Source organism: Mus pahari, chromosome 1, assembly GCF_900095145.1.
Source record: "Mus pahari chromosome 1, PAHARI_EIJ_v1.1, whole genome shotgun sequence".
NCBI lineage: Eukaryota > Metazoa > Chordata > Mammalia > Rodentia > Muridae > Mus > Mus pahari.
Window position 1 is genome coordinate 32,680,273 of NC_034590.1, and position 24,916 is coordinate 32,705,188.

The following is a 24,916-nucleotide window of genomic DNA, read 5'->3' on the forward strand; positions in this document are numbered from 1 at the left end:
GTTGTATTTTTTTTTTATTACAAAGCAAAGGTGAAACAAATAATGAATTTAAGTAATGGACATTTGAATAAATAGACATGGATTTCCTGGTCCTACATTTAACCTATCAATATCAGGTCTTTCTTCACTGGAAACTGTGATACCCGTGTCTCAAGTATTTGTTTAAATGACCAATATATAATCAATTCTTGCCTCCATGAGAATGGATATTTAATCCAATAAGAACTTTATCTCAAAGTGAAACTCTTGTATTTATATTGAACTTTTTAGCGGATATATACATTGCCTGACACTTCTAAGTGTTAAACATGCAAGATTGTATAACAAGGATTCGAGCTGGGTGGTTTCTTAGTGTTACCTATAGAAGCTATAAGACTTATCACCCAAGGAGGGTATATTTTGGACAACTCCTACATTTGCATATTCCAATCCCTAATCCAAAAATACCAGCATCCTGAGAAACAGAACCTTTCTTTCCATCCAGTCCAGTAATGTAAACAATAAATTTCATAACAGATTTATCTAATTTAGAATACTTCCTCTGGGGAATCTGCAGTCAAAACTACTATGAAGCCTCACACTTCTATCACTGAAATTCACAATTTTAAACTTTTGGGCCTCAACAAGTACTTGCTTTTCCATGTGTTTGTACTTTCTACAAAAACAAGCAAAGGCTATTGTAATCTTTCCCATTCTCCTTGTTAGACATCACATGTGCAATATATAATAAAGCTTTTTTAAAACTTTTACTACAACCTCTGCCTTTACTCATTTTAAACAAATTATCCATGCTTGCTTATTCAGATGCAGTTCATTTCTCTTGAATGATCCCCAAAATCTGATAAATCCTCAAAATTTAGCATTATGTTAGATACAGAGAAGCAAAAGAATACAAATGATGGACAGAAAAATTAGAAAAATTGTTGATCCACAATCCTATAGTTAACTAAATATTTACCATTTTAATAAAGATGGTAACTTGGTAAAGCCTTTGATAAGAACAATTTCTGTGCTAAAAAAGTGTTTGTAATTCTATTTAATTTTAGTAACTAATGAGATATTAACATTAAATATAAGGCAGGTATGATATATTATGATAGAATCTACATATTACACCTATCAATTCTTTCATGTATCAACATTTAAATAGAATTATAAGCAATTGATACATTTAGAATATGCACAAGAACAAAAGCTTGAATTTAAAAAAATTACTACAGAACACACAAAGTCCACATGATGTTATCTAATAATCACAATTGAAAAATAATGCTTTGTAATCCTAAAGAGAAATTATGTCAAAGCAATCTATTTGAAATATCTTACATACTATGACTCAGTAAAACTGGGGAGTGGCTAGAAACCTTGGTACATTGTGATTCAAAGTCAAAAACGAAACAAAATAAAAGACATTTTGGTATGTCAAGGTTTATCATTGGACTATATGAATACTCTTTCTTTGGCTGTCCTAAAATACTGAAGTATGCAGACCTATAAGTATGAACATATAATTTTGTTTTTTTCTCAACAATAACAATACAAATATTATGTGAGAATTTGGATCTTAATGCAATGTAAAACATCTGAAACCTTTAATGATAGCAAGATTATAAAGAAGAAGAATTGCAGTAATTGGGTTTTAATACTGTCAGATGGCAGTAGCATAATAATGTGATGTCAGAAACTATTCAAGAAATTTTCATGTTGACAAGTCAGGACCACTGTCCTGATGTAAAAACATGTTGCATATGTGATCCTCCAGCTCAGATTATGGGCAACAGGTCTCCTGTCTCTGTCAGGTAAGGAAGGATGATGTAATACAGTATCCTTGCAGATGAAGCAGGATTACAAGGCTGAGCCCTAAATGATAGATCTTAAATCTGATGCAATAACCAGAAGCAATAACTAATAGCTTGCACAGCAAAGAGAAGCAGTTTCATTCAGAGCAGGAATGTGAAGAATCCCAGCAATTTACCTGGCCATGGTGACGTTTCCTTTTCCTTTTCATCTGAAGGTTTCCCGAGCAAGCCTCCTCCTTAACAGCAGCTTGTTGTCAGTCTACAGCAAGAGCCTGGTACAAGGTGAGAGCTAAGCATCAACCATGAACATTACTGGAATATTTTATGTGTAAAGTAATTTCTTTAGCTCTCTGCTTGACACCGACTGGCTGAGTATATATAGAAAAATAGAGAAAAGGTTTTTGACCAATCAGAAGAGAGATCTCAGAAATAATAAAAAAGGCATAAGCCTGTTGTTACCAGGGAGATTTTTTCCAACAAAGCCCTTCCATCATTTCTCCCTCCTCCCTTCCTGTTGCATCAGAAATAATAATAAAGATGAAATAGAAGGAGAAAGGTTGGAATGTTATATAGTTATTCTTTGGTTTCTGGCTCTAATTAAAAACAGAGAAAACATTCCAGAAAGGCCTGAACCTTTGAGCCTGAATTTGACTAATTATACCTGTAATAAAGCCTCCATTTTTTGTCTATGTCCTGCTACCTGTAGTCATATAATGCACCCCAGACCTGATCATTTGTAATTTTGCTGTGACAATATCCTGTGGAGTTATGTATATTTGGAAATTTATCACAGTCGTTCATTTATTTACACACATCACATATTACAAACAATGCACTTAAATTATCTAAAGGCATATTTGTGTCCAGTTTCATAAACCTATTTCCTTCATAATATACCTCATCTTAAATTACAACAATGGTAAAGATATATTAAAAATAATTTACTTTAAAAAGGCATTATCTAAAATCTAGACATATTACAATCCTTCCTTTGTGTGTGAATACATATGTGATTTTTATTTTCATGCAGAGCCAAACTTTGTTTATTTGAGTATTGTGTGTATCTGAGATCTTACAGCATTATTATTAAGATGTCATTATTTTCTAAACATTGTCTTAATATTCATATGTCATTTAATGTGTTAAAAATACAACTATTACATAAATTACTTTAGGGTTACTTACAATATCTATAACTAATAGACCATGGCCATTTAATTTGATCTCTTTTTAATACATACTCAGCTGACTTATAACTGTGGATGTGTACTAAGATGCCAAGAGATCTACTGGATCATGAAAACACCCTGATACTAACCTTCCCTAAGAAAATTGCTTTCTATCTACAACCAGGTCATCAAACAAAAACAACTTGTGCAATTTCTTTCATCCAATCTCTGATGCCTTCCTGTAACATTATCCTCAATTTTCAAGTTTAGAATTTGCATACTTGACTGAAATCTTAGAATATACAAATGTGCTTATGCTGTTCTCCTGTGAGCATGATATATGTAGCTGAAGGAAAGCAAAAAAGACAGCTTTTAAAATCCATTTCACAAGGGAACCTACCTTCTGACAAGCCGCAGACCTGCATGGTCCCGTTTAACCCAACTTTGTTTCCTTGGAGAAGCAGAAATTTCTATTAACAGGTTCGAATATATACCATGTGTGCCATTTTGAACTGCACAGATCTTTTAATGTGAATGGCTGAAAAATCTATTATACTTTGAAGAAATACATGCTCCCAAATAATAAAGAATACACTTATTCACTTATTATTAAGGAATAACACATGTCAATATTAAGAAGTATTATGCTACATTCTACAATGCCCCACATCATGTTGTGGTCCTGATGTTTCAAGTACTTTCCAACACAACCAAATAGGTGGTCTGTCTCTCATTTTCTTCCATTCATTAAAAATTTCTTTGGCTTAATTGTTTGTTTGTTGTTGTTCTTTTCACTCTAATTTCTTCCTTTTTTGCATTGTTTGTTTGTTTGTTTTCAACATAACACATTGTAAATTCCATGATCTGATGATGACTAAGTAAGGCAAAGATATAAAAAAAATCTACCTAGGTCTGTGGCCTTCGTATTTTCTGGTTCTTATTCAACCAACCACTGTCAGTTAAGGATTCTGACTCATGGAGTTAGTGTGCATTAAGACAAATCTGATTGTAGTTAGTGAGTTCCACAATATTTGTGCCAAAGTGGTACTAGATAATTTGCAGGTCATACCTCATTATCGATCATAGATTTTGATTTTGAATTGCATCTTACATTTCTCTTTTAGTAACCTGAAGAGAACATTCCCCACAGAAGAAACTAATATGTAGGAATTAACGTTCTATTTTAAGCACCTATTCAACCTCTCTGATTTAAATGAGTTTTGTAAGTGATTTTTTATTTTAGTTTATTTTTCAGCAATTGGAAGCTCTGTAACTTTGTATTTAGGATAGGAAAAACCCACATTTAAATATTAAGCACAGAAGGGGGAGAGAGAGAGGGGAGGCAGGGGGGAGGGAGGGGAGGAGAGTAAAGAAATGAGGAGAGAAAAGGAGAGGAGAGGAGAGGAGGGGAGGGAGAGGAGAGGAGAGGAGAGGAGAAGGGAGGGGAGGGGAGGGGAGGGGAGGGGAGAAGGGAAGGGAAGGGAAGGGAAGGGAAGGGAAGGGAAGGGAAGGGAAGGGAAGGGAAGGGAAGGGAAGGGAAGGGAAGAGAAGAGAAGAGAAGAGAAGAGAAGAGAAGAGAAGAGAAGAGAAGAGAAGAGAAGAGAAGAGAGAACTTAGAAAATATTTCTATAAATGTGATATCTCCAACAAGTTACTCCACTCAGAGCTCAGAGATGTTTATGAAGAGAAGGCAAAACAAATGGAAAAGCAAAAAAGTAAAGGAGAACAACAAGAAAACCAGGCTCACTAAATCAAATAAAGAATGTTCATATGAACATAGAGATAATGGAGCGTTAACCTGAGAAGATATGAAAGGGTATGAGATTTTACTAATTCCTCTGTGTCTATCTATCTATCTATCTATCTATCTATCTATCTATCTATCTATCTATCTATCTATCTATATGTATCTATCATCTATCTATCATCTATAGATATATAAAGAGAAAAATTGTTATTTAATTCTTTACATCCAAAATATAAAACATAGACCCCCACAAAGGACCTATCTCTGAGTTCCTGACTTCCAAACTTTACCATTTTCCTCTAAAGACAGCCAAGTTCCAATCATTCTACTCTTTTGTATTAATTATCTGCAGGATTAAGCACATCTTATCCCCCTGAGGACAGATGGACAGCACTCTGCTGCATATGTGACTTGCACCAACCACTGTATGCTTGTTGATTAGTAGCTCAGTACCTGGGAGCTTCCTGGGATGCTGGTTAATTGACACATTTTGTCTTCCTGTGTGGTTGCCATTTCCCTTGAGTGTCTTCATTATTCCCTTAACTCATCCATGGATCTCTGTCCAATGTATGACTCTCAGAAGACTTCTACATTAAGGTCCTTTTTGCACAATATAGCATCATTAATAATTGGAGGGATTTCTATGATGTACAGACAATTGTGTCAGTTGCTCCCAAGAACATATGTCTGTCTGTAATCATCTATTAGATTGTTTTAAGGGGCTTGCCTCATCTCCCAGCCCTATTGTATCTCCATCTTAACCTTTTATTATTCTACACCTTTATCAGTAGCTATACTGTTTAATTGGTGTTCCCAGAATTCTCTCTCTACCTACCATTGTCCCAATGGCTATTTTCTGCCTTCATTCAGTTTCATCTGCTTTTTTATTAAAGGGTGGTACCGATCAGAGTGATATGTACTCACTGATAAGTGGATATTAGCCCAGTAATTTAGAATCGCCAAGATACAATTTGAAAAACACAGGAAACTGAAAAAGAACTAGGATTAAAATGTGGACACTTCGCTCCTTCTTAGAATTAGGATCAAAACACCCATGGAAAGAGTTACAGAGACCAAGTTTGGAACTGAGAATAAAGGATGGACTGTTTAGAGACTGAAACACCTGGGATTATATCCCATAATCAGCCACCAAATGCAGACACTATTGCATATGACAGCAAGATCTTGCTGAAAGGACACTGATATAGCTATCTCTGTGAGGCTATGCCAATGACTGTCAAATATTGAAGTGGATGGCCACAGGCATTTATAGGATAGAACACAGAGAACCCAATGGAGGAGCTAGAGAAATTACCCAAGGAACTGAAGGGCTCTGCAACACTATAGGTGAAACAACAATATGAACTAACTAGTACCCCCAGATCTTGTGTCTCTAGCTGCATATGTAGCAGAAGATGGCCTAGTCAGCCATTGTTGGGAAGAGATGCCCCTTGGTCTTGCAAACTTTATATGCCCCGTACAGGAGAACGCCAGGGTCAAGAAGTGGGAGTAGGTGGGCAGGGAAGCAGGGTGGGGGGAGGGTATAGGGGACGTTCGGGATAGAATTTGAAATGTAAATAAAGAAAATATCTAATAAAATATTTTTTTAAAAAAGCACCCCTTTCATGGGCTCTGCATCAGGTCCAGCTTCCCAGGATCCAGCCCTATTTGAGATCCTGTCCTGATCTTTCTGTCAATAATAAACTGTGATAAGGAAGAGTAAGACAAATAAACCCCTTCCTCCAGAAGCTGCTTTGGTCAAGCTGTTTCATCACAACAGTGATATAACCATAGTAGATTTACAGTAGTAAGCCATATTAGATTTACTACTCCTCCTTCTTTATTCTGTTTTTTTAAGGTAATTCTAATCTGATAATTTTGATGACAGGATTGTGCATTATGTGTGTTTATATAGGATGTTTATTTGTATGTATGCATATGTGCAAGTATATGTATGCTTATTTGTTTTTAGATATGTTTGTGAGTTTGTCCATATTCATGGAATTTTTTGTGTCAAGTGTTTTGCAGCTAACCATTTAAATTGTCTCCTGCTTTTTCTTCCTGTAAGACATAAATAGTTAGGGTGGAGTTCTCAAAAACTTTTCATCAAATTTGTGAAACACCTAAATAATTAGCAAACAATATTTTTGCACAAGTATTTATGTATGTTCTCACATCATCAGAGCATTTTGCTTTTCCCAGTATCTACTTCCATCCATTCAAAAATGGGCTGGTGAGATGGCTCAGTGGGTAAGAGCACCCGACTGCTCTTCTGAAGGTCCGGAGTTCAAATCCCAGCAACCACATGGTGGCTCATAACCATCCATAACAAGATCTGACACCGTCTTCTGGAGTGTCTGAAAATAGCTACAGTGTACTTACATATAATAAATAAATAAATCTTTAAAAAAATGTCTTGGGTGTCCATCCTTATGAGGTTGTACATCTCTGAAGCAATTCTTTCTAATTATAACAATAAAAGACATTATTTACAAATATTTTCTTCTCATTTTTAGTTTATTTGAGTTTTGCAGCATTCAATGGGGTGTCAGAATATGAAATGCTGCTGGTCGTCCTCTTCCACTCTATAAATCTCCCTTTTATATAGATAGTGAATTAGTTTATATTCACCTGCTAAATTTGTACAGATATCAAAGAGAAGTTTGGAATTGTGTGTTGTGAAATCTAATTTCCAGTACTGATAGCACTATTATCAATTTTCACCTGAGTTTTTAAATCAATGTGTGCTTAGTAGCATGTAACATTGGCAATAATATTATAAATATTTATTGTTGTGCACCTTTCCTGCCAGGAGAGAGCTTCTCTTTGTGGAGTGCTCTGACACCAGGACTGAGGGGAGATCACCATTTTCTCTCCAGTGACTCTCTAAGGTGGACCCAGCCAGGAGTGCACAGGCCACTGGAACAGTAGAGCAGCTGTGACACGGTCCATACTGCCTCCATCTTCACACAGGGGTGAAGTGGTTCCACAGCCCTCTGTTCACAGGTCTTGCTGGACAAGAGTTGGTCTCCCAGTCGTGCTGACACAGGCTTACAGGCTGAAGGGAGGAACAAGATCCAGATAGAGACAGCAAGAAGATCTAACACCAGAGATTACCAGATGGAGAAATGCAAAAGCATGAAACTTACCAACAAAAACTAAGAATACTTGGCATCATCAGAACCCAGTACTCCCACCACAGCCATTCCTGGATATCCAGACACAATGGAAAAGCAAGATTTGGATTTAAAATCATATCTCATAATGCTGATTTTAAGAATGACATAAATCTAATTCTTAAAGAAATACAGGAAAACTCAGGTAAAGAGGTTGAAGCCCTTGAAGAGGAAACACAAAAATCCAGTAAGGAATTAAAGAAAAGCAGAACCAAACAGGTGAAGGAATTGAACAAAATCATCCACTTTAGATAAAAATGGAAATAGAAACAATAAAAAAATCACAAAGTGAGACAACTCTGAGGATAGAAATCCTAGGAAATATGTTAGGAGCCATAGATGGAAGCTTCACCAACAGAATACAGTAGATAGAGTCTCAGGTGCAGAAGATACCATAGAAAATGTTGTAACAACAATCAAAGAAAATGCAAAATGCAAAATGATCCTAACCCAAAACTTACAGGAAATCCAGGACACAATGAGAAGCTCAAACCTAAGGGTAATAGAGAGAGAGAGGAGAGTGAAGATTTCCAACTTAAAGAGCCAGTAAAATCTTCTACCAAATTACAGAAGAAAACTTCCCTAACCTAAAGTAAGAGATGCCTGTGAATGTACAAGAAGCATACAGAAGTCCAAATATACTTGGACAGAAAAATTCCTCCTGTCATATAATAATCAAAACACCAACCAAATGCACAAAATAAATAAAAAATATTAAAAACACTAAGGGGTAAGGTCAAGTAACATAAAAAGTCAGACCTATCAGAATTAGACTTCTCATCAGAGACTAAGAAAGCCAGAAGACCCAGGGCAGATGTCATACAGCCCTAAGAAAACACAAATGCTATCCCAGGCTACTATGCCAAACAAAGCTCTTATTTACGATAGATGGAGAAACCGGGTATTCCATGACAAAACCAAATTTACACAACATCTTTTCAAAAATTCAGCCCTTCAAATGAAAATAAGGGGAACACTCAAACACAAGGAGGGAAATTATGCCCTAGAAACAGCAAGGAAGTCATCTTTCAACAAGACTAAAAGAAGATTGTCACATGAACAGAATTCCGACTCTAACAACAAAAATAACAGGAAGCAACAATTACTTTTACTTAATATCTCTTAATATCATTTGACTCAACTCCCCAATAAAAAGACATAAACTAAGAGTTTGTTTCCATAAACAGGACACAACATTTTTCTTCATACAGGAAACCCACCTTAATGACAAAGACAGATACTACCTCAGAGTAAAAGGGTGGAAAAAATTGCCAAGCAAATGGTCCCAAGAAACAAGCTGCTGCAGCTATTCTAGTATCAAAGAAAATCTAAATTCAACCTAAAGTTATCAAAAAATATAAGGAGGGACATTTTATACACATCAAAGTTAAAATCCACTAAGGTGAACTCTCAATTCTGAGCATCTACGAACAAAATGCAAGGGTACCAATATACATATATTAAAAAAAACTTTACTAGAGCTCTAAGCACACATGTCTTTACCTGCATATGTAGCAGAAGATGGCCTAGTTGGCCATCATTGGGAAGAGGGGTCCCATGGCCTTGCAAGTTTTATATGTTGCAGTACAGGGTAACGCCAGGGCCAAGAAGTGGGAGAGGGTGGGTAGGGGAGCAGGGCAGGGGGAGGTTATAGGGGACTTACCGGGTAGCATTTGAAATGTAAATGAAGAAAATATCTAATAAAAATGAAAAAAACAAGAATCAAAAATGGGACCTCATAAAATAACAAAGCTTCTTTAAAGGAAAGGACACTGTCAATAAGAAAAAAAAAAAGGCACCCAACAGATTGGGGAAAAATGTTACCAATTCTAAATCTGATAGAGGGACAAAATCCAATATAAAGTAGAACTCCAGAGAACCAAATAACACTATTAAAAATGGGGTGCAGAGCTGAACAAAGAATTCTCAACTGAGGAATATCTTATGGCTGAGAAGCACCTAAAAAATTCACCAGGGAAATACAAACCAAAACATCCCTAAATTTCTACTTCACACCAATCAGAATGACTAAGATCAAAAATTCAGGTAACAGCAGATGCTGGTGAGCATGTAGAAAAAGAGGAACAATCCTCCACTGTTGATGGAATTGCAAGCTGATACAAACACTTTTGAAATCAGGTTGTGGTTCCTCAGAAAATTGGACATAGTACTACCTGAGGACCCAGGAACCAGGAATACCACTCCTGGTCATATACCCAAAAGATGCTCCAACAGGCAATAAGGGCATAAGCTCCACTACTTTCATAGCAGCCTTATTTATAATAGCCAGAAGTTGGAAACAACTCAGATGTCCCTCAACAGAGGAATTAGATACAGAAAATATGGTTCATTTACACAATGGAGTTCAAAACAGCTATTAAAAACAGTGAATTTTCCAGGCGTGGTGGCACACGCCTTTAATCCCAGGCCTTTGGAGGCAGAGGCAGGCAGATTTCTGAGTTCAAGGCCAGCCTGTTCTACAAAGTGAGTTCCAGGACAGCCAGGACTACACGGAGAAACCCTGTCTCGAACCCCCCCCCAAAAAAAATAACAACAAGAGTGAACACACACACACACACACACACACACACACATACACACACACACACACAAAGTATTTTAAAAGAAGTAAAGGAAAATTTCAAGTAACACATAATGGCATACCTAGCAGAATTATACCAGACTCATCATCAGAGACAATGAAAGCCAGAAGATCTTGGGTAGATGTCATACATTTTATTTTGTGAATGCTTTATGATGGTTTATATGTTTGTTCACTGAGCAATATCCATGGCAAGCCTAGAAGATCATATTTTGTAGGCTGAAATTTTTTAAATTTTAATTTTAATAAGGTTTCTCCAATGCTTAGACCCCTCTTCTAGCCCACAATTCAAAAGTATTGAGAAAAGATGGTAACTAGGATAAGGCGATGTAGACTTGTTTAGAAGTAGATCTTTGGGGAAATTGCAATCACTTTCAGGATAACAGGAGTCTAGTTCCATGTATAGTAGTGTCAGGCTACCAAACAAGAGTTAGCAACCTTGGCATTATCCAGCAGTAAGAGTCGAGCTTCCGCCAAGTCAGCACAAGTTAGCAGGAGAGAACAGAGCTACAGTGAATACAGGAGAAGTTCTCTGCTGTGCCACAATCAAGTGGATGATGATAATCTGAGACAAGCCATCATAAAAGCATTACAAGGGTAGCATTGCAAATGCCACAGTCACTGTTCATTGGGTTCTCTTTATTCTCTCTCCAAACAAAACACCATGCGAGTCTGTATCAGAAAGCACTGCTTGAATATCCATCATTTGACAGGAATATAATCTTGCTTTTCAATATTTTCTACCTCTCCTTCTCATTTTCCTATCTTTGCATTCCTTTGCTACTATTCCTACTTTATTTATGCCTCTTCATTATACTCCACATTCACATATGTGTTTCACTAATGGTGGAGTGAAAGAGAATTGCAGCGAAATGGGCGGGAAAAAAAGATACACACCATTTAAATGCTCACTTAAATATGCTTGGGAAACTTCTTCCTGGATGACATTTCTAGAAGAAATGAAAAATCCTACAGATAGAAGTAAAGACATGAACATTAGTGGAAATGAAGAGCACAGTTTCCTTCTGTAACAGCTAATCCAAAGGTGATTTAGAAAAAAATCTAGACTTTTCCTGCATCTCTAACTAATACTGCAAATCCATGTTTATTTCACTTTCTCTAAAAATTATTCCTTAACAAGGAATAAACCTCATACTTATCCATATAAAAATATGTCCACTTCCTTGGGAATATTCATTAGATTGTTCCCTGGAATGAATTATAAATACATAGTTTAATAATTTTATTGACAATACTTAAGAAATACTTACATATAGCCAAATCCACTTCTCATTTTGAGTGAGGGGATGAACACCACCATGACTAGTAAAAGTGAATTCACCAGGAAGGTTTCACATTCAGCAGGAAAAATTGGAGTATTAAAATTCACCTCCTCAATATCTGTGAGGTATAATTTTGTCTCCATATATAGAGATTTCTCCTTAATAATTCTGGGAAGGATAATATACATTGGAATAGAGTCCAATGTTAAAATAAATTTTGTGACTTGCATAATGGTGTGCATGCGCCTCCTATGTACTTCTGGACATTCTCAAGTTGTTAATAAACTCCATATCTTAATACCTTTGTATTGTACACTCAGATACAGAACATATTACTTAGAGCTACATAAGGGTAGCCTCTAAATTCTAGATTTCCTTGACAAATGCTGGCTATCATATTTTTCTGTCTTGTTAACCTTAAATTGTCTTGTTGTTTTCTGATACACTGAAAATAGACATCAAGTTTGCTTTAAGTTCAAGGTAGACTGGGTATGGAATCAACAGGAGGAGACTTGAATGTGTTAGGATGGATGGCTTGGTCTCTCTTATTTAAGATATGTTGGGGGTTAACAGTCTTGAGATTTTAATAATTTCTTGAAAAATCAGTCGTAGTAGAAGATAGTCCTTACATGTCCTTTGAGATCTCAGTATTTGAGGCATGAACAAGATTAATCAACAGATTATAACCACAGTCCTTATGCATAGTACTAAACCTGTGCCTTTAATGAGATCTACATCTGGAATATGATGTGACATCTTTGGTGTACAGCAGATGAATGGCATGTTTGGCTTGATTATTTGGGAATTAGCAGGTTTGCCCTTAGGGATGCCACCTATATAGACAATCACTGTCTTTATTGTGTGCTGCTCACTTCCATACTGTGTGTGTAAAGTACTCTGCTTACATTGACAAAGACTATAGGAACTAGAGTTCTAGATATTGTAGGAGAAGTAAAGAGAATGGTACAAAAATTAACTTCATGGAAAATGATGTGGTTCATTGACAGAAACCCTGCCTAATATAGAACTAGAACTGACAATTGAAGGAAGAAATAAATTGATTGTTTTCCTGAAGTGATTTAACACTTTCCCCAGCCTTTTAATCTAATTCTACTATATCTGAAACTTGGAAGCTCCAGTTAATTTGCCAAAACACAAAATCTTGTTGTAGATTTCCAGTAACAACCAGGAACAAATAGGATCAGCTGCTTCGATTTTAGATTAGAAAAAATAGTGTGCCATCAAGGCTTAATGCTTTTTGTTCTTATGAAACCACCCTCTACACTGCTTAAAAATATATTCTAAACTAGATATATTTTTTAACTCTGACTTCTTTTATTTCTCCTATAATATGTACTGGCAATTTGTAGTTTTCTTTTTATTTTCCAGTTGCTGTCATGGGTACAAGATATGCTTCCACTATCAAATTAATGTACTATGAGTAGAATTATTCACATACTCATTATTAGCTTGCTTACAGATTATAGATTTAACAAAAATTAGATTGGACCAAATTAAATGGTCACTCCTCTTCTTGTTTAATATTGGTCAATTCTAGAAGGCCAGAAAGTACTAGTATTTATTTTAGATTACTTTTGGTAAAGGAATCATTTTCAGATCACCAAATAGAATCAATTGAAGCATGCATTATATATAGTCATGATCATGCACTCTGAGAGGGTCAGGTAAAGTAAAAAAGTTAAACACTGTGAATCTGATGTTGACTGCGCTGTTCAGAATACCTAGAGTGATTATCCTCAATCCTTGTTTTTCGTTGGTAATAATGATATATGCTATCTTGTATTACTTCTCTCTTGGTTTACATTATATTTTCCCATTTTTAGAGCAGCTCTTATGTTACATATAGGCCGGTTTGTTTAGTTAGATCTATAGATCTGACAAATCATTACTATTGTAATAGTTAATAGATTCATTACAAATATCTTACCAGGAACTCATGGTTTATATAGAATAAGCATCTGTTTTTGACAGCTTAAATGTGGTAGTAAGTAATGTGTTTCCTTACCTTTGCAATTCCTATCATAAGATATTACAAGGTGTCCAGTCTATTAACACTGAATTGTCATTTCTAAATTTTCATCATTTCTGCACTTGTACTTCATAACAGGAAAAATTAATAAGAATTATTATCAGTCTACTCCCCATATCAAAATACTAAGAAGTGTTATCCATGTTCAGCAACATGAAGGAGCTGAAGAATTATTAGATGGCAATATACCACCTGCCATATATCAAAGAATCCTGAGAAAGAAGGCAGTAAATATGAAAGTGCTCCAGAGATAGACAAAGGTGTTGCATATGTCTATCCTGCAAATTAAAAAAAAAGTTTTCCAACGACAGACATCTGTATAAGTTCAGAAATACTTATCTTACCTGGGTCTGTGGATTGTTACATTCACTCATTAAATGACAGAGAAGCTCAGATTATCCAAAATTAAGTATTCATGTTATCATATAACCTAGAGAAAACAAATACTGTCTTATGGCAGAATAGAACATACACACTGAGGAAATGTAGAGGAGGATGGCACCATCATGGACGTAGGAGAGTTCAAATATCTTGCATAGATAAACACATTATTTTGAGGTCTTTGTGTTAGAGCAAACTTGCCAGAGTATGTACTTAATCTATTGCTTGGTAAGTTCACTCAGTAAAACTCATGGAAACATGGCAGAATTCAAGCCTGTCTTTTAGTTGGAATGTTAAGTGAAGGGGTAAATATTGTTTCTACCTCTATTTAGTAGAAATATAACTTTATATTTTATTTCTGAAATTATAATATAATTAAAATTTCCCCTTTCTATTCTCCATTCATTCCTCCTTTTAACATTTCTTGTTCATTTTCAAATTTGCAATATATTTTCTCTTTAACTATTTCTACATAGGTACATTTACAATTATAGCTATGCTTCTTTAAAACTTAAATACAGAATGCTTAGTTTATATAATGATACATATATGTTCATTTAAGGATACAAATTTTTGTTAGGTTAACAAAAAGTGTCTTCTTCACTTTGGAACATTGTCTCTCATTCTCTTAACATTCCTTCAGTTTTTCAAATATTTTCTAGGGTTTTGAGGCCAATTGAGATTCCTAGGTTCAATTTAGCATGTTTAGTTTGAATCTCAATTTTGGAAACCACACTGGTGAAACTGAATATGTATATATTATGGCACTCTAAGAAGAAACAATCTTCCATAAAACTATCTCATTTCCTGGGTGTTACTATTTGTTTTACTATTTTACAATGTCTCCTGACATGTAGTTTCAGGACATATTTTATATAACTATATTTATATAGCTTCATATTTTATATTATGTATCTTTTGTTTTTCTGAGTTTTTTTCCAAACTTTGATAGAAAAATCTCATTTGAATTGTAGATGTTCATCAATATATTATCTTATATTTAATATATTGTCAGGTTGGAATATATACAAGGTTTATTTTTAGATTTTTGGTAAATCTCTACACTGATTATCAATGCTGCTTAATTATTTTTTTTTGCATCAAAACTAATTAAGTGATTCATTTACTTACATTCTCTACAGTATTCCCTGTTAGTGTTTTTTGATCTTGGCCCTTCTGATTTAGGTTAGTTGAAAACTAATTCATCTTTTGACTTGCATTTTCAGGTGAAAATATTTTTTAAAAACTGACTATTAGTGGGGGAAAATTGAAGATGCTAGTCTTGCAGTTAATACAATAAAGCAAAACAAAGTCTTTACTTCTTAGTAGGCTCCCTTTATGAGTTTTGGCTTCTCAATTCTACCAGGTAATGCATTGGATATTCAAGACATTTTATTCATCTCACCCTAACTCTGTGAAATTGATTTAGTTATTCTTCACTGTAACTGTTTTGTAACTTTGAATTTTGCAAACATGTAGCAATGGATTACAGAATTACCCATCACTGAGCATGAAGTTAGAAATTGAACAATTGTTTTTCTTAGCTCCACTAGTTTACATGGCAAATTACCGGTTTAAGCAACAGGGTAAAAATATCATGGCTCTAATAAGAAATATATGGAACCTGGATTAAGGTCCTCACAAAGAAAGACAAGATGGGTATATGTTGAAGATTTTCTACAGGAGAGAAATGTGAGACCATAGCATGCTGCTACCTGTGTAAGGATAAGAATCCCACTTTTTCTTCTGACCACTCAATAGGACAGATTGGTCCAAAACGGGCAGCAATTCTGAAAGGCTATTTGTAACTTCCAGATGTTGTATAGATGTGGTAAAGGAATCAGCAACCACAATCCCCTTTTGCTTCTCAACATTATTTTCATATTTAAATCCAAATTAAGTTGGTTAATGCTCTCATTTAAATTGAATATCATGCTCTCAAAAATTAAGCAAACTTTGAATGTCTGGTACACATATAAGATATTCCAGATGAATGTACCTCTACCCTTTGAGAAGTTCTCCTTTTGGGTTCCATCCCATAATCAGCCACCAAATGCAGACACTATTGTATATGCCAGCAAGATTTTGCTGAAATGACCCTGATATAGATCTCTCATGTGAGGATATGCCAGTGCCTGGCAAATACAGAAGAGGAGGCTCACAATCATCTATAGGTTGGAACACAGGGCCCCCAAATGGAGGAGCTAGAGAAAGTACCCAAGAAGCTGAAGGGGTCTGCAACCTTATAGGTGGAGCAACAATATGAACTAACTAGTACCCCCAGAGCTCATGTCTCTAGCTGCATATATAGCAGAAGATTGTCTAGTCAGCCATCATTGGGAAGATAGGCCCTTGGTCTTGCAAACTTTATATGCCCCAGTACAGGGGAACGCCAGGGCCAAGAAATGGGAGTGGGTGGGTAGGGGTGCAGTTAGGGGAGATATAGGGGACTTTTGGGATAGCATTTGAAGTGTAAATGAAGAAAATATCTAATAAATATTAAAAAACAAAAAGTCAGTGGAGAATTGAGACTAATCTAGACTCCCACAAATACTTACACAATTATAGAAAACACTAAAATATATGCTTCTATTTAGAGGTAAACACGTGCACTCAACATTTATGATATGATTTCCTTGGTCTTGTGTGTTGGATGCCACTCACATGGTTTTTATAATTTATAAAGTCCCATATTTTTTCATGCATCTTCTTGTTCCTAATGTATAGTCAAATAAATGAAAATAATCTTGTAAAATTTATACTCATTATAAGATGGTCAGGTATAATGATTATGCAAGTTTCACCAAATTTCCTAGTAATTTCCTTTAATGGATATATTAAATTGTTCTTTGCTTCTTGATTTCAAATAGAAGCTGGTTATCCTGAGGTCGTTAAATGAAATATTTATTAATAAAAGCAATTTTAATATGAATTTACATTATTTCATACATGAATAATATAAATTTCATAATATATATGGCATGTGTGTATGTATGTATACTAATATACTTGTATATATACATATGCATTTATTTGTGCCCATGTATATTTATGTATACATATATATTTGTACATACACATGTTGTGCTTCTTAGTGCGTATCTGCATATGTCTGAATGACGTCTAAATAATTACATTCTCCTAAGACCTGTTAGAGTAGTTTATATGTGTTGAATACTGCCCAGTTGGGATTAAATTCCTGTTATGGACACATCCTTAATGAATACTTAGTGAATATTCATTCTCTCTTTCTTAGCAGATAATATTTTCTTAGAGTTCATTTTCTATGTGTGGAGGCATGTGAAATTATCTCCTTGTATTCTTGTATCACAGTGTACATCATGTACAATGTATGTATTAAGACATGATGAGGCAAAATAAATATCATATACAATAATAACATTTTATAGAAAAAGTTTTCAATATTATTTTTTCCCTGATCAAATTTTTCTATAGCTGTCCCGAGGACTATGTACCCATTATAGATTACTGGAGTCTTTAATTAATGGTGGCAATGTATTTAAGAAATATTGTTTCTTTTTCATACTTAATCAATTTTACAGATGTTTTGCCTTATCTTTAAGTGTTTAACATTGGAGAGATGAATCAGTCTATAATCTCCATGCATTAGAGCAGAAGGACTTGTGTTTCCACCCCTTGAAATGGCATACAAACAAACAAACAATAAGTAATCAAGATAAAGTCTACCAGTAGTCAAAGTATAGACTATCATGTTTAAAACAGATATTGATCTATGGGTTTAAACATAGACTGTCTCAAAAAAGTGTGTTATATTTCAATATAGGAAAATATGTGAACTTGATATCCTACCAGTACGTTCCTCTAAATATGCAATAAGTCCATGTACACATGAACAAAAATATACACATCTATATTCTCTCCTATGATACATTACTAAGTCTCTAACCATTCTTCTTCTTTGGAGACAAAGGCTTATTATCTTGGGTTGAATAATTCAGTCCAGTTTTCTGGATACTGTGTCGATGACAATTTTTTGGAGTTGCCTGTGAATATTAGATGAGTTTGACTATAAGACCAAAAGTAAAATATCTGGACTTTGGAAGGAATATATACTTAATAACTAGTAGTATTGTGGATGTGATGCATTCTAAGAAAATTAAGACCCAAGGCAATGAAGAGAATATTAAAACATATGTAGGTATTCTATCATTATTACTTTTAAAATGCATTTGTGGTTAACTTTTATATTGTTTGATAAAATTTATTCTATTAATAACACCTTATATATACAGGGATTTCACAATGAAGTTTTATTAATTAATTAATTAATTTTATTAGAAATTATCTTCATTTAAATTTCTAATGTTATCCCCATTTCTGGTTTCCCATTCAAAAACCTCCTATCCCCTTACCTGTTCCCCTGCTCAACATCCCACCCACTTCTATACACTAGACTTAGCATTCCCCTAACCTCGGGCTTAGAGCCTTCATAGGGCAAAGTGCCTCTCCTCCCATTGATAACCTACTAGTCCATCCTCTGCTACATATACAGATGGAGCCATTAGTCCCAGCATGTATATCCTTTGGTTGGTGGTTTAGTCCCTGTGAGCTCTGGGGTTTTTGGATAGTTACTGCAAACCCCTTCAGTTCCGTGGTTCCTTTCTCTAGATACGTCATGGGGGACCATGTAGTCATTTCAATGAATGGCTATGAACATCCACTTCTTTATTTGGCAGGCACCGGTAGAACCGCTCAGGAGACAGCTATATCAGGCTCCTGTCAGCAAGTACTTGTTAGCATCCACAATAGTGTCTGGGTTTGGTGATTGTATTTGGGATGGATCCCCAGGTGGGACAGTATTTGGATGGTCATTTCTTCAGACTCTGTCCAATAATCCTTCCATGGTTATTTTCTTGCCCCTTCTAAGAAGGACCAAAGAATTCAAACTCCGGTCTTCTACCTTCTTGATGTTCACGAGGCTTGTGACTTATATCATTGGTATTCCAAGATTCTGGGCTAATATCCACTTATCAGTGAGTGCATATCATGTCTGTTCTTTTGTGATTGTGCTAACTAACTCAGGATGACATCCTCCAGATCCATTCATTTGTCTGTGTATTTGGTGTTTTGATTATTATTTGACAGGAAGAATTTATTTTCTGGTCAAATGTATTTGGAGTTCTGTATGCTTCTTGTATATTAATGGGCATCTCTTTTGTTAGGTTTGGAAATTTTTCTTCTACAATTTTGTTGAAGATGTTTACTGGTCCTTAACGTTGGAAATCTTCACTCTCTTCTATACCTATTCTCCTTAGGTTTGGTCTTGTTATTGTGTCCTGTATTTCCTGGATGTTTTGGATTGGGATCTTTTTGCATTTTGCATTTTCTCTGATTTTTGTGTCAGTGTTTACTATGGTATCTTCTGCACCTTAGATTCTCTCCTCTACCTATTTTATGCTGTTGGTGATGCTTCCATCTATGACTTCTGATATCTTTCCTAGGTTTCTATCACCAGAATTATTTCCTTTGTGATTTCTTTATTGTTTCTACTTCCATTTTTAGATCCTGTATAGTTTTGTTCAATTCCTTCACCTGTTTGATTGTGTTTTCCTGTAATTCTTTAAGGGATTTTTGTGTTTCCTATTTAAGGGCTTTTACTTGTATACCTGTGTTCTCCTAAACTTCTTTAAGGGATTTTTATATGTCCTTCTTAATGTCCTATATGATCATCATGAGATGTGACTTTAGGTCCATACCTTGCTTTTCTCCTGTGGTGCTGTATCCAGGAGTTGCTATGGTAGTAGAATTGGGTTCTGATAAAACCAAGTAACCTTTGTTTCTGATGCTTCTCTTCTTATCCTTGCCTCCCACCATTTGATTATCTCAGGTGTTCCCTGCCCTCATTAATCTCATTGGAATCTGTCCTTCCTGTAATCCTGTTTGAGTCAGAACTCCTCAGAGTCCAGCTTTCACTGAGTTCCTGAGAGCTGGGTGTGTCAGATTTCCTAAGAATCAAGCTGCCGCTGATACCTTGAGACACTGGTGTAACCATGCTCCTGAGATCCTGGAATACTAAGATCCTGGACAGGTTAGAGCACCCAGGATTGGAGACCAATGTCCTATGGGGACCATGGGAATGTCTGCCAACATTGTGCACCTAAGGTAGAGCAGTGTCAACCTGAAGGAACATGAGTCACTGATTGGGCAGTGTTTCTATGTCCCTGGAACCTGCTGGTCCCAGTTACTTCCGATGGGTTGGAGGAGATCTCAAGGTGGTATAACCATTCTGGAAATCAGTTTGGCAGTTCCTCAGAAGATTGGACATAGGATTACCCTAGGACCCAGCAATACCATTCCTGGGCATATGCTCCAACAGGTAATATGGAAACATGCTCTACTATGTTCATATCAGCCTTATTTATAATAGCAAGAAGCTGGAAACAACCCAGATGTCCCTCAAAAGAGGAATGGATATAAAAACTGTGGTACATTTAGATAATGGAGTACTAATCAGCACAATCAGTAACAATGAATTTCTGAAATTCTTAGGAAAATGGTTATCATACTGATATCATGGGATAATATCCACTAATAATTCTTTTTTTTTATTTTCTTCATTTACATTTCAAATGCTATACCAAAAGTTCCCTATACCACCGCCCAGCAACTGCTCCCCTACCCACCCACTCCCACTACTTGGCCCTGGCCTTCCCCTGTGCTGGGTCATATAAAGTTTGCAAGACCAAGGGGCCTCTCTTCCCAATGATGGCTGATTAGGCCATCTTCTGGTAAATATGCATCTAGAAACACGAGCTCAGCGGGTACTGGTTAGTTCATATTATTGTTGCAGCTACAGTGTTTCAGCCCCCTTCAGTTCCTTGGGTACTTTCTCTAGCTCCTCCATTGGGGGCCCTGTGTTCCATCCAATAGCTGACTATGAGCATCCACTTCTGTGTTTGCAAGGCACTGGCATAGCCTCATAAGAGGCTGCTATTTCAGGGTCCCTTCAACAGAATTTGGTGGCATGTGCTTTAGTAACTGGGTTTGGTGGCTGATGATGGGATGGATCTCCAGATGGGGTAGTCTCTGGATAGTCCATCCTTTCATCTTAGCTCTAAATTGTGTCTCTGTACCTATACCCTTTCATGGGTATTTTGTTCCTTATTCTAAGGACGAATGAAGTATCCACACGATGGTCATCCTTCTTGGTTTTCTTGTGATTTGCAAAATGTATCTTGGGTATTCTAAGTTTCTGGGCTAATATCCNCTTATCAGTGTGTGGATATCTAGTGACTTCTTTTATGATTGGGTTACCTCACTAAGGTTGATAATTCTAATGATGTCTGAAGGATATCATCCTGAGTGTGGTAACTCAATCACAAAAGAACAGACATGATATGTACTACTGATTAGTGGATATTAGTCCAGTAGCTCAGAATACCCAAGAAACAATTCAAAAACCACATGAAACTCAAGAAGAAGAAATACCAAAGTGTGGCTACTTTAATCTTTCCTAGAAGTGGGAACAATATCCCCATGGAAGGAGTTACAGCAACCAACTGTAGATCAGAGACTGAAGGAATGACCAGCCAGAGACTTCCCTACCTGGGGATACATCCTGTAAACAATCACCAAACACAGACACTATTGTGGATACCAAAAAGGGCTTGCTGGCAGGAGCCTGACATAATCCCCTGAAGCTCTGCCAGTGCCTTAAAAATACAGATGTGGAAGCTCACAGCCAACCATTGGAATGAGCACAGGGTCCCCAATGAAGGAACTAGAGAAAGAACACAAGGCATTGAATGGTTTGCAGCTCCATAGGATGAACAACAACATGAACTAACCAGTACCCTCAGAGCTCCTAGTGATTAAACCACCAACCAAAGAATACACACGGTGGGACTCATGGCTCCAGTTACATATGCAGCAGAAGATAGCTTAGTCTGTCATCAATGGGAGGAGAGGCCCTTGGTTATGTGAATAATCTATGCCCAAGTGTTGGGGAAAGCCAGGGTCAGGAATTGGCAGTGGGTGGGTTGATGAGCAGGGGGAGGTGGGAGAGGATAAGGGGAGGGGGTTTTGGTGGGAGATCAGTAAAGGGGATAATATTTGAAATGTAAATAAGAAACTATCTAATAAAATAAATAAAAGAATTGAGAAATCAGTATCCAACTGTTTGGAATGTCTTTCAAATGTATATCTGTAGTGCCTAGTCATGTCTATATGAGTTTTTCTTTTAAATTTTGCATTTCTGATAGTAGGGATAGAATTATGCCTATCCTTGCTAGAGATACACCTGTTTCTTATAGAGGTGCTACTGTTCATATGATGAACAAAGTTGTTTTAATGTATATAATGGTTCATTATGAAGGCCTTCTATTAACATTTTGTCAGGTTTTAACTTCTCCAACTACATCATGAGCACAGAATTTGATGTTCAACATTTTATATTTAGGAACTCAGATTCAACACACATCTTTTCACATCAGACTTCCAGTGTCCAAGATAAATATTTTCCTCTGCTTATGTTTTACTTACATTTACTACATTGCATTTTCACTATATAGATACACATGACAAGATGGGCTTAGATCTACCAAGGCATTTCCAGGTGTATATATATATATACTGTTCTGTGAATTGGCTCAGCAAAGATATTAAATCTTTGTCTATTTTACAAAGGACAATACAAGACGCATAGGTGTCATACTGCTTCCCCAAGTTATGATAAAAACAATTTGTGTGGCACTTCCCAAAATCAAACAGTTAGTCTTTTAGAGAATTTTTTTTCTTAGTCAAAGATCATTTATTTCTAGCTTTTAAGAAGTCCAGTTTTCTTCTACTAAATTTCCTAGGAAACCTGATCACAACTGCAACTTTTATCTACATAATAACATTCTGATTCCCATTGCTCTCTGTCAACTAATGATATAAAGGTCATCTCTTATTTTTTTTTTGGTCCACTTATAATGTAAACAAACAAAACAAACAACAGAAACTAAAAAGAATCAGCAGCTCTATTTCTATTCTATGTATCCAACTTACCAAATATGTTAGAGGTCAATGCCAAAGGTGTAAGCCTTCCATCTTTTTCTCACTCACCTCTAATTTATTCCAGCAGTGTCTCTCAGGTTGGTCTTTTTGCCTATAAACAGAATTACCATTACACAGAGAAGGAAATGTTTTGCATTTTTAGCAGTTCAAAGATATATTTCTCAAGATGTGTTATATCTAGTTCATGAGCCAAACATTTGCCCATAAATAAGAAATGCCAATGAATAACACATAGAACGGGATTGCTATACTGTGATTTACCAAGATAAATGCCATGCACCAGTTGCCTCAAATTAGTCACATACCTCAGTGATCATTAAAGTGACTGTGTCCACAGCCACTGTTCAAGCCTAATTTTAATAAATCTGAATAGAGAAAAACAAATATCCAAACATTTTCTGTTTCAAATCCACTCCCATATTCAATATTGTTTCAGTTAACCATAGCATTTTCAATCTCAAATAATTCATCACTTTTCTTCTCAAACTTTTGCCAGTTGTCACATAACCTCCCATCTACCATAGGACCTAATATTTTTTCCATTGGTGATTATTGTAAATAATGACTAAAACTCCACCATTATTTACCAAGAGCAAAGCAATATAAATTTTCTACCAATACTTGCTTCTAGAAAATAAAAGTGAAGCTTCTGATCACCTATGTAAATCATACATGATTAGCTACTTTTTTGGGGTGTAATATCTTCTTCCTAAATGATGCATAACAAAGTCTTTCAAACAGAAATGATGGATTTCATACCCACACCTCCATACCCACACCCCCACACACAACCAATCCACCTACCCCCACACACATTACAATATTATATGGAATAGTACACCCCCTTGATTTATACACTTTGAGGTATGTAATTTAAAGAGGAATTGCCAATAAGAGCTGGACACTTATTCTTGAATATACAAGTAATTGCATCTTGAGTCTGTTTACTCTTTTGGTATGTATATACAAATAGTTGTTAAGTCCAGTTAGGATATTTTACATGCTGGCAAAGCTAAATTCCACAAGATATCAATTGCACTGCACAGAGATTACCTCTGCTTTAGAGAGCAATTTGCAGAATTTTCAGAGGAAAATTTAGAATTTCCAAATATAGCTGAAAGTCAAGTTTTGTTGTCTGTCTCAGTTTTGAAATTGGTGTCAATCATTTTCCTGTTAGATGAAGAGCATAGAGTTATTTCTGGGAAATATTTGCTACCTCGTAGAGGTTAACACATTTTTTTCTCAGCATAAATTATAGAACCCATGACAAAAACTAGTTATATGCAGCTCAATATTTCTTTCAAACTTCTCAGCATATTACAAAACATGTTTGACATGCATTTGTGCGTCTGCTATATGCTCATGCTCATCCATTTTAAAAAAATATCATATGATTCAATATCCAACTTACCTATTATATTTTACTGCATAAACACGAGCCTGAGTGTACAATATTAGAACAAGTAGAATCTACATAGAAAACAATGACAGAAAGTGTGAAATTTCAAAACAGAAAGATATAATTCATACTGGAAAGAAGTATCTAAATATTTGTGAGATCTATAATAGTTCAAGTGTTCATTGTGTTACAGTGATCCATGGTATGACATGGAGACATTTGCAATACCACTGTTCCCCTCACAATAACAATACTTCCTAAACTTCATAAA

At 35.7% G+C, this 24,916-nt stretch overlaps 1 long non-coding RNA gene across 2 annotated transcripts; it reads right to left on the reverse strand.

Moving 5' to 3' along the window:
- Window positions 1–1,981: 1,981 nt before the first annotated feature.
- On the reverse strand, window positions 1,982–24,801 carry LOC115064548. 2 transcript variants are annotated; one of them, XR_003844377.1, is made up of 7 exons: window positions 24,658–24,801; window positions 24,300–24,416; window positions 23,295–23,337; window positions 14,171–14,256; window positions 11,391–11,462; window positions 3,369–3,419; window positions 1,982–2,071 (listed from the first exon to the last, which is right to left on the reverse strand). It is a non-coding gene; the product is annotated as an uncharacterized LOC115064548 (long non-coding RNA). The 2 variants fall into 2 exon arrangements; XR_003844376.1 differs by having other exon boundaries at window positions 23,238–23,337.
- Window positions 24,802–24,916: the final 115 nt, after the last annotated feature.